General features: G+C 38.7%; 1 protein-coding gene across 1 annotated transcript in view; it reads left to right on the top strand.

Annotated features, from left to right (window-relative positions):
- AVEN (apoptosis and caspase activation inhibitor) overlaps window positions 1-12,095 on the top strand; it is a 327,188-nt gene that overhangs the window by 164,222 nt on the left and 150,871 nt on the right. The window lies entirely within an intron of this gene.

Here is a 12,095-nt window from a genome sequence, read left to right on the forward strand (position 1 = left end):
TGTTTGGCTAACCTTTATAGAAAACTACTAAACGTACATCGCAAGTTTAACACACGTTGACGTACACCAGCACAGCACATGCAAACCTTATGGAAAATTAAAATACATTATCGATTTTTGGAGGAGTACAGAGCTCACAGACAAATCAATGATGCTTATTATTCTTTAATGAATGTCACACAGTATGAACAACATTTTATGGCTATATGACACCACTCTATCATATTCATTGTTGCCTCGATTGAGTACAGTCATATATTAACTTTACCTTGCCCCTAGACTGTTTCACTGTAGGAAAGTCAATCGATAATAGCATTCTCTCCAAAGGTGACAAGATGTGGTTGTTACTGCGCAATATTTTGTATAGCAGCCTTTACAATTTCTGGAGCTTTTGTTTGCATGCTATCCTGAGAGTCTCTTGCATTTTAATGCGAGCGAATAGTAATCGGGGGAAACATTGTAAGCTTCCATAGATTAAGTTCCAAAGAGACTATTGTTGCAGTCAATTTACGAGCGTGAAAGAGAAAAAAAAGATGGAATCTATGTGTTTCCACTGTTAATATAATCTGTAAAAGTCATCCAACATTCAAAGTCTCATGAAAGAAATGGAAAACTGAACATTTGTCCATGAAAAAAATCTGCTGTTCCTTAATATTGGGTACAATGTATTTTATTATATTTTTATTTTGCCTTAGATTTTTTGGACTTTTGAATATAAGTAGGCTTTTTATTATTAATATTATAAAGCCTCATGTTCTTATTCAGTGATCTAGACATGCAAAATGTGTCTAGCCCCAAGTAAATAAATGTAATTATTTTTATATTTGTTGCACACATTTAGATTTTTAGAAATTATGTAGTGGTTATGGTGCCGGTTGTGCTTGGGCTCCCACCACATTCTAAGTAATCAAAACCATTTCAGAATGGATAATTACCTGGGTTACGCCAGGAGCTACTTGCCTGCATTAATTCCACCAGAGAGCTGAATACTCTTGACGGTGCAATGCTTAGCTCTTTGGCTGAGAGAGATCAGCGGAGGCTCTCAGACAACAAATAGTTTGGCGCTTGCAACTTAGTCTCCGAACTTGGTCTCTGATGCCCATGCTGCCAGAGCGCGGCTTCTTATCCGGTTCCTGGGTCGCGTCCTTATGACGCAGATGTGACGGTATGTTTGCCACACGCCGATGACTTCACTGGTGATGCAAAGTCGGTGTACCACCATCTCAGTGTCTTTTGGTGCACTTAAAGGTGCCAGCCAATGAATCTTTAGTGCATTCTATTTAAACCTCCTCTCTATGCCCCTATTTGACTTGCTGTGTTTCTTGTTTGTCCAATTTCTATTTATTTTTGTACTCTGGTAGTCACCTTGGCATGTTTCTTGTTTAGCCTGATCTCTGTTCTCCTTTATTGTTAATTGATCACTTTGAAATCTCATACCTTTGACCATGGCCTTCTCTGACTATTCTATTAAGTTAAATCTGGCCACTCAAAGGACCAGTAATACTGTATATTATCTTACTTTTGTTGTGTACCGGGGTTGGTGAATTTGGGGTTCCTACATATCGTGCCAATGAGCTTGTCCACCATAGTAGGACTTAGCTCAGGAGAGCTAACAGAAGCTCCTGCTTAGAATCTGTATCTTTAGAGTTGACCATTCTCATTGAAACTGCCTCAAATGCACGTTATGTCAACACGCCTTCACAGTGATAGTTTTATTGGACTTTTGTTGTTAGTGGTAACTTTTTGTCAGAGATCTTTGTGCAGCTTTTAACATACATAAACCATCTAAAAATCAGGTAGATGTGTGGTACATTGCCTATGCTCCTGCAGTCTAAAGCACATTTAAAGGGACACTCCAGGCATCAAAACAACTTCATCTAGAGGTTAAACCATTTTTGAACGGTTTAACCCCAAATTTGCCTCCAGCAGCAATGTCCACTCTTCATCTGGTGGTATCTGCCTTCTGAATTTTCAGATTGAGGAGGCACAAAGTGACATCGGGCAGGGGTGCTGCTGATTGGCTGAGAGCAGTCAGCTGATGCTCTCAGCCAATCAGTGACCCCCCATTTACTAAACTGCTTTTTCAAGCCAGATTAGTGATTGGGGAGTCACTGATTGGCTGGGAGCGGCACCCCTGACCGGTGACAATCCGTGCTTCCTGAATCTGTAAAATCATAAGCCGGACGCCGCCAGGTGAGGTAAGTGCCTCCACGGGTCTCCTGGCACCATAACAACTTAATTTAGATGAAGTTGTTTTAGTCCCTGCATGGAATCTACATTTAAAACCCACAAGCAATTTAAAAACTATCCTTGCTGCTTGGGAAACTGCCTCAAGTGTTCCTGTGATGGTAGTGACCATCACCTGGAGTTTCATAAGGACACTTTATGTAGGACCCTGGACTACACCTATGTCTAAGTCACCCTGTGCCGATTACAGGTGTATATAATACATGGTTTATGCAGGTAGGAGAGATATTTCAGGTAGGAGAGTTAGTTATTGTGTTCCCCGACCCTTTATTAATATGTTTATGTGTTGTTATAAGTGCATGTATATTTCTTCACATGATTTGGTTTGATGTATTTGACTGTATCATCATAAGCTTTCTGTAATAACCATATGGGCTAGTCCCAAGTAATAAAGCTTTGTATGTCAGTTCCTTTTGGAACTGTGTGTCCTATGTGGAATATTAGGGATTCCAGCCACAGAGTTTTCATACCTGTTGGCTGGTTGCACAATCTCTCTGCCCCGGGACAAATCGAAGAGAGCTAGGCCTGAGAGCCACAAGTGTCTTTTTCGAGACAAGAGCAATCACATTGCAGGCAGAGGTGGATACCTGCTGGAAGGAAAGCTGCAGAGGAATAGGCAGAGGGCACAGTACCTGCCTTGACGAAGGGGCACAGAGGTAAAGGCAGAGGAGAGAATATAGCCCTGGAAGAAAGGCCGCTGAGGAATAGGCACAGGGGATGATACAAGCCTGAAGAAGGGTTGCAGATGAATTGGCAGAGGGGACTGTACCTGCCTGGAAAGAGAGCTGCAGCCTGGTTGGGTGGAAAAGCTCCAGAGAGACCCCAGTCAAACCTCGAAAACAGGGGTTGAAGCGCTCTGGGGTCCCGGAAAGCAATTAGAAAGCAAAATGGGTTGAGGTACTCCGTCAGAGTAAAGGAGCTCCATCACAGTTCCTAAACAGGGACTATCCCTCTAGATCCAGGACATTTATATTGAAATATATAGGAGTGTGACAGGGTGTTAACCAATATTATGGATTAGTAAAATACTGGTAAATAACCACTGGAACAGCTCCAGTCAATTTTGTTATGTGTATAGTATTTAAGGTGCGTTACCATGCCCAGCAGTCATTGGCATTTTCTAAACCACCAAGCTGCAATTGAACAAAATATTTCACTGCCAAATACCTTCCATTAGGCATTGTCTAAGTTCTTTGGAAACTAAAAATGTGCTGTCTTGAGTCAAAGCAAGGATAATTTTTAAATTGCTTGTGGGTTTTAAATGATTACAGAAATAGTTTTGCTCCTTATGAGCACAGTGTTTCAGAAGGAATCCTGTTGAGGACATCAAAGCCCATTCTAATTTAGAAAAGCTAACCCTTTCGGGGCATGTGCTGTCTAGGATCTGTTCTGTGCTTGTTAATTCTCATGTTCAAAGCTTGCCTGTTGTAGCAGTCAGGGGAACTACATCACGGCAAGCATGTATCTATTAAAATTTAGTCAAGCTGTCCCCGGGGTGTGCATTTAACATCTTGGCCTGTTTGAATAAAGCATGCTTTGTGGTTAGGTACATTGGGGTAACATTTACAGTCTAATATCAGTGTAAAGCTTCCAAAGCACGTTAATTTTGTGTTTCTGGCATTGCCTAATATTTGACATATCTTCTGAAGATTTGCTAGTCTTCTGAATGTGTCCTGATTGTGTTCTTTTTTCTTTTTCTTTTTTTTTTTCTTTTCCCTATAACACCAGAAGCTGTCATTTTATGGCAATTCCAATCATTCTTACACTTTTCTTTGTTGAACAGGTTTCATCCCACATTTACTTGATTATAAATCAAAGGTAGAAGAGTTGATGACTGATTTTGAACATACAGGTTAGATAAGTGACAAAGAGTCCTGCTCAGATCGGTTTACATTTTAAAGGAAACCTGTCTTCTTGCAATCAGTGGTCCATACGTTTACTTATTTTTCTTTTAACTGTTTCACCCAAATCTAATTGTAATCTACCATAGCAAGACATTTATTTTCATAGTGAGTGTGTTTGTTCATGACTACATCTTACCTGTGGGGAAAAAAGCAAATTATACTCTGAAAACCATGGTAATTGTTTGTCCTTCTGGAACATGACCTTGTTCAACCTCCGACTGACCGGTGGGAGGACCTCTATTTGTCTCTTCTCCCTTTCCTCCTGCCCGAGTAGTATAAATAAGTTGCAGTTTTCGTGCTCCTTTTTGTGAGCGCTACCTGTATCTGTAAATAGAGAAAAAAAAAAAAGCTAAATCTCTGGAACTCCCAGTAACTGCTGCTAACTCTGATCCGTTATCCTGTGACAGCGGCAGGGTCAACCGACAGACTTGTCCTGCTACATTGTTCTTCCTTCTCCTCTACCACCAGCCACCATCTGAAACTTCCATAGTGATTCGTTTCAGTCAGGTCTTCCACTCTGTCCACTAGATTAGCAGCTATCATCCCCTCTGGCCAGTTCTTCTTCCAGGCAGGTATTGCCACTCCTGCCTAATCTTCATTCCAGGGAGGTATTAACCAGTCATTCTAGGACCCTATCTGGGCCATGAGCCCCGGCTCGAGCTATAAGGGGGCCCTCTCTGAAACAGCACACTTAGCCCCCCCCCCCCCCCCCACCTTGCCTCAGTCTGGCATCTTGCATAGGGCCCTGGGCAACCATAACCCAGCTCTGCTGCCTGCTCTTACTTCCAGGCAGGTATCATTTCCTCTGCCAACTCCTGCTTCCAAGTAACAAAAAGCAGACAGTCTCTTTGTATGGTGGCTGTATAAAGTACAAGAAATCCAGAATTGAGTTTTAGTGCTTTTATTGTGAACATTACTCTTACATCTATCCTCTGCCTGCTCCTTGCAGGTATTGACCCATCTGCAAAGATTTTGGACAAGACAAGTGATGATTTTCTTTATTATTATTACAGGGAAGCTCCTGCATTATAAATGAGGACCTGTTGAATATTTATTTTATTTTTTTATTTTTTCTCTCTCAACAGGTTTACTTCTTACTTATTTATAATCTGCAGAGTGCCATGCATCCTTAACTGTCCTGAAAAAGAGGATGCATATTATACTTTCATTAACTTTTTTCCAGAGCAAGATATGGGCAGATCGTATGGTAGCATGTATAGAGATGTCATTAAACCCCATGTGTTGATAATTCTTAAGAATGAGCCTAATTTCTCAGTATCCTATCAATCATTTATTCTTAAACACGACAGAGTAACTGAAAATTTATCCAAAATTCCTGTCTGACTTTTTCTGGAAATGAGCTTGCTACATCCACACATAATGAATATTTCTTCTAAACCAAATTAAATAGAGATTTACATAATCACTACTTTATTGTTCTGTGCAAGTACCTTCGGAAAATTTGTTGTAATAAATCTCTCTTAATTTCTTGGCAATTATATATATATCGGAAAAACATACAAAAATGTATCAACAGTTTTATCAAATCTGCTTTGTCATGTTGGCCATGTTTATATTGCGATTCCTGTACTTAATTCATAATCAATGGATTAAATACATAGCAAATCCAAGCCCAAGAATTTCAATATCAATTCTGAATATCTTGTTCTTTAGTTTGTGTGCATCCAAGGATCATAGTAATTAGGCATTACCATCTCTTCATAATATACGTTGGTTTATGATAGACGCATATACATAAATATAGATACAAATGAAAAAAAAGGGATGCACTCACGGGACTAAATCAAGGTCATTTTAATAGAATTTTGAAACAAAGAAAATCACATGCTAATATGTAAAATAAAAATTAAAAAAAATTAAATCAGATTTTTATTGTGATTTTTGGAAGATAAAGAGAATGAAAGTGCAAATATGTACATTTTAATAAAATCAAGTGGATTTAGTCCCGGGAGTGCATCCCTTAGTTTTCATTTATATATGCTATGTGGATTGCACCAGGGGTTATACTATTGGACCTATTGCTCTTTGTTTGGGGAACTGACAAAAATCCTTTCCAACTCTGGTGCTGCACTTTTCCTCACCCCTTCTCACACTGCAATCAAATTCTGGGCAATTCAAGTTTTATTGTAATTATTGCAGTTATTTAGAAATTGCAATTATAGCCACTAGAGGAGCTTCCGGGTCTTTTGCTGACGCTATGCATGAGGCAATCCAGCGTCGGCTAAAACCCCGTAGCATTGATTCAATGCTTTTCTATGGGGGTTGTCGTAATGTGATCGCAGCGCTAGCCACGTGTGCGCATTAGGACACAGACGTTGGCTTGCGGCAGAGCCTGACCTGCCACCAGGGGACATTAGCTCTGGGTTCAGGTAAGTAAATTAAGGGTTTTTAACCCTTTATCCGGGAAGGGGGGTGTGGGCGAACATGGGGGCGGCACTATAATGTACTATAGTGCTAGAAATACAATATTGTCTTCCTAGCCTATAGTTTCCCTTTAAGCTCACATGTGAGAACTTCAGCAGCCGTCGGCATATGGGCAGCATGTCATTCAGGCACATCCTCTTCCTCTCCCAATATCAGCCCTGCTAAGCTTGGATTAAGTACCATTAAGATAGACTTCCATATTGACAGACAGCGAGATAGATTGGTAGACAGAATTGTTTGTCTGTCTTTCTGTCTTCAATCTATTGTCTTCACTCTTTCCCTTTTCTAACTGGGATATTGTTCTCTGTGTCTCTCATGATTGTGACGTTCAATTATCGCTACTCTCTGACCTTGTGAGCATTTCTGTGCAGAAGAACAATAGTGTGACTGAATGGCACATGCAGTCCCTGCTCCCCTGACAAGCCAGATCTAACCTCATTTCTGAAGTTCTCAGAGCTGTGTGCCTCCACCGCCTACAGAGAGGCATGGAAGCCCATTATTATTTGTATTAACCCCAGCTGTACCTTTGTACTTCTGCTCTTCAGATAAAAACTGCTTTGGAGTGTGTGACCCTTTAACACCTAAAGCTTAATCCATAAACAAGATTTCCGTCTACATATCCACTGCTAGTACATTTTTTGTTGTGTCTTTCGATACTGTTGGCCGTTAAGCAGTGCTGCAAATATTATATCTCTTGTGCATTTTTCTGAACACAACAAAATATATTTTAGAACTTTTAATGCTGAGGCTGAACCAAAATTGATTGATGTATCATAGCTTCAAACGAGATTTAAAATGTCAAATGGAAAGGGGGGAGAATCCGGACTCATTCTGAGTTTGTTAGCAACTGTACCTGCTTTTTGCCAGAAATAACCTGAATGCAGTATTATGATCACATAGTGTAAAGATTTAAGAAATCAAAAGAGGACACACGGTTTCCAGTTACAAGCTGGATGCAGTGAGTCCAGAACTCCATCCCCTCATAATCTTTGATTTTCAGAAATGTGTGTCCATGCTGCATCACTGTGGTACATCTCAGTGTTCCACAAAGTGGACAGTGGAATGTGACATTGTTTTAATTGGCAGACCACTTAACCGGAAGACAGAGATATAGGAAGCTGTTCTCCTTTAATGAACTTTCCAGTATTCCGTGTAGTTCACCCAGTACCTGGACTTCTCTCCTAACAAATGTGAGCAGGTGCGGAGGGTGGTGAATTTAGCGAGAATCCTAGGGAAGCCCAAAAATTGTCATTCCTGGGGCTCCTGTTACTATGTTCTACCATATATTAGAACAGTTTGATACTGTATGTTGTATGTTGCTTGTGTGTAAATTCTAGGTGTGGTGTTGTGGTATGTTATGACTGATTTCCTTTTTTTCAGTAATGTGCAGTGTACTATTGCAAAGTTTGTTGGTAATAATTATTTTGATTGGTGTCTATCTTTTTTTATTAAGAAAGGTTCTGCGCCATCAGAAACACACGCTTCTGGTTGACATTACAACTTGCTGAAAATATTTTAATTATTGATGTGCCTTGTTGGATATTCTACTCTGCTTGCTACATACCTCCCAAGTATACTTATTTAGGAGGGACAGTCCTTATTTTGTGTCCAAATCTCTCTGTTCCTCTTAACTAGGAGTTCTATATTGTACGTGTGTCTGAGCTATCACAGAGATTCACAGCAATAATACTACCAATAATGTGTCTTTAAGCTACAATAAATGTGTTTAGAAATCAAAGTGTAAATAAGATACATTGTTCTTAATTACATTTTAGTTGCATACATTGTTATTCGTAAGACACCTAAAATTTTTAAAAAAACAGGCCACCCCTTGGCCACACCCCCACTCACACCTAAATATGTGAATGTGTCCCTTTTTGTTAATTTAAAATAAACAAAATGGTGTGGCACTCATGGAAAATAGGGGTAGGAACTAATGTACTACCTGGTACTCCAAGGTAGAGGCCCACAAACTCCAGGTAATAGTATCCACAGGTTCAACAGGTAAAATGCATCATGTAGTTTATTGAAGATAGGAACACAAAAACATACAACCTTTCAGCCAAGTGGCCTTCTTCATGTATAAAGAATTACAAGTACATCAAACAGTTTAAATACCTAAAAACTTTGAGCCAAAATTGTAAGCTCCTCCAATAGAAGGAGCTCCTCTTTTTCCATTGAAAATGTTGGGAGGTATGTTGGTTTGAAGAAGTATCACTACCATGTTACAAGCAAAAAAAAATACACAACCTTATCTGGTACCCTAACTTGCAAAGCTGTCCAATCACGCCTCCTCTCAACCTGGTGCTGAAAAGGCATTTGATGGTTAGTTCTTTACCTGTCCCTAATTGCAAGTTTTACTCTTATATGCCAACATGTTAACTTTTTTTTTGTATCCTTACATTCGAAAAGATATCCTCATATCGGTATAACAGAGGCTATTTGGTTTGTCCTGCCAGTTACTACTCCGTGTGCCTTCCTACTCACTAGTTAATGTAAACCACTAGATTTTTATTCTTGTGGTTTGCAGACAACGTGCTTTTTCTTGTTACCATCTTACCATATTTTGAAATGGTGGAATTTCTAATTCTAAAAGTTAATTTGACTAAGTCTGAAATGTTCAAGTGACATTGAAAACTCCATAACCATGAATGTGCTTTGCATGGGTTATGGTGTGATGGTTACCTTGTCTCCCGCTTTTCGTGTCCACCTCCCCACTTTCTGACATCATATAGGGAATAAGAAATATTTGACAAGTTACTAAGTCAAACTAAAGTAAGGTGCCTTATGCCAGTGAGACATAACCAGGGTTTAACCCTTCAAGTTAAACCTACAAACTTGGACTCTCACCATTGAATCGATAGTTCAGTCCTGCCTGGTAATGTAATCTAATCCACATAAATATTCAATGTAACATAAAAGTATAGCAAAATATAAAATATCCACTGTTTCCTTACGCCAATAATGCCTTGCATTCTCATGGCATAAGAATTAGACAGTGGTAATAATGTTCATCTGATAATATATCTATACACATTCCCCCATATCTATACACACTATGTGTTTGTTTGCTTTTCTGTAAAAGTCCAACATATTTTATTGATCTGTTCTATTAAATGAGTTCTTGAATAGTTGTATTGCATATATTGTATGTGGTCCCATGTGATTATAAAGTGCTGATGCATTGTTTTAGTTCTAGTGGGTGTAGAATGCAATTTTAATAGTATATCAACATGGAAAAAATGAAATTAAACCAGTAGGGTTATGATTAGTCATTGAATCGGTGTTATAAATATATATTTTAGAATTACATTTGATTGACATGTGCTGCTGGTGAAGTTAGTATCTTTGCTACTTGGACAACGTAGAAAAATGTTACATGTGCTCTTTTGTTAAGTCATCCTTCATGAAGACGTTCATAGTAAAATGATGACAAATGTCACAGTAAGCAACACAAACAAAATCAATTATAATGAAAAAGGTGGCCTTTGCATTTTGACAAACTGTGTGATTAACTTGATTGCAGTCAGATTTTTAAGCATAACCCACAGAACCATGTGGTCCTTGTTTACAGTTATTTTGACTTGTGTATGGTGATGTCATATAGAAATGGTAAACCTACAACAGTTTGGGCTGTGGCTATAACGATGTGTATGGTGATGTCATAAAGGAATAATGAACTTATAACAGTGTGGGCTGTGGGTATAAAGATGTGTATAGTGATGTCATAAAGGAATAATGAACTTATAACAGTGTGGGCTGTGGGTATAAAGATGTGTATGGTGATGTCATAAAGGAATAATGAACCTATAACAGTGTGGGCTGTGGGTATAAAGATGTGCATGGTGATGTCATAAAGGAATATTGAACCTATAACAGTGTGAGGGCGATGGATATAAAGATGTGTATGGTGATGTCATAAAGGAACGGTAATCCTATAACAATGTGGGCTATGTGTAAAGATGTGTATGGTGATGTCATAAAGCAATAGTAAACCTATAACATGTGATTGATGGGTAAAACGATGTGTGTATGGTGATGTCATATAGAAATGGTAAACCTATAATAATGTGGGCCGTGGGTATAAAGATGTGTATGGTGATGTCATAAAGGAATAATGAACCTATAACAGTGTGGGCCGTGGGTAAAAAGATGTGTTTGGTGATGTCATAAAGGAATAATGAACCTATAGCAGTGTGGGTTATGGGTATCAAGATAAATTGTATAGAAAAATAAAAAAATTTAAGCATGTGTGATCTACAGAGTTCACTGTATTTTCAACTCAGAAGCTGCTGCTCTGTTGAGGGTTATAAGTATCAGAATAGTTTGTAATTTCTCGTGTATATAAAAGCCATTTTAAGTGCAGGCTTTGTTTAACGTACTCTTACCGGATATGGAGAGAGACAATCCTTTATTTGTGTCAGAATCAGACTAACTGATGCAATTATACTATACACTACTATATTGTGTCCAGGAATTTGATACTTACTTTTTCACCTATGATACAGTTGTATCCTTACATTATGATCTGCTGGGTATCAACCTCAAAAATATTAGGGACACCGATATCTCTCCTCCCCGTCAATTTGCTTAATATTGCCCCATTTTCTCACATACTCTATATATGTCCCTTGCATGATTTTTTCCGAGAGTACACTTATATTTATTTTGACCTTTTCATATTTGTTTTAAAAGTGTGACTAAATTAACTAATAAAGAAAGATTTTAAAACAAAACAATTCTTTTAGATACTTCCTAATTTCCAACATTTTGAAACTACCAGTTAGGAGAAAGCTTCTATCTGGTTTTAGGAGAGGCAGTAAGTACATTTAGGAGTCACAGGTGGTTCAGTCTTCTAGTTTACGCAAAGAGATTTTAAAGAAAGCTGTTATCCTCAATATCTCTCTTTTTTTATAATGGAAATGAAGTAACAGGGCCCTTAGTGGTTATGGTTTTTCCATAAGTCCATAAGTTAAAGGGACACTCCAAGCACCATAAGCACTACAGCTTGCCGTTGTAGTTATTATCGGAAGGCATCAGGTGTTCCCTGGTGCCTTCAGATTGTAAATTGTTTCAGAATGGTTCGTCAGCTGTTTGCTCTCAGCCAGTGTTTTAAGTCCTGTACTGCCAGGCTTAGCTCAGACACAGAGCTTCCTGTTTTACATCGTTAGTAGTGTAGGCAGGGAGTGGCACCCAGCGGACAGAAGGTTAGCGGTGATACCATTCTAAAGTGGTTTGGAGAGTTCCTTTAAACTAGATCATATTTAGAAAACTCCTCTCAAATCTCAAATCAGATCAAGGTGTTCTTCCCATAACGAAACTTGTAATTTATTTTTGTTTTCCATATAAATAAGTATTGGTATGAGTATGGTATAAGTATTTGGTTATTACTATAATTGTCGATACTTGGAATCCTATCATTCTCTTATTGAGAGGTATATTAAAAGCGCCTCTTGCCCCTGGTGCACTAGTGACAATTTATCCCTTCGTCCTGTGTTT

This window comes from Pelobates fuscus, chromosome 13, assembly GCF_036172605.1.
Source record: "Pelobates fuscus isolate aPelFus1 chromosome 13, aPelFus1.pri, whole genome shotgun sequence".
NCBI lineage: Eukaryota > Metazoa > Chordata > Amphibia > Anura > Pelobatidae > Pelobates > Pelobates fuscus.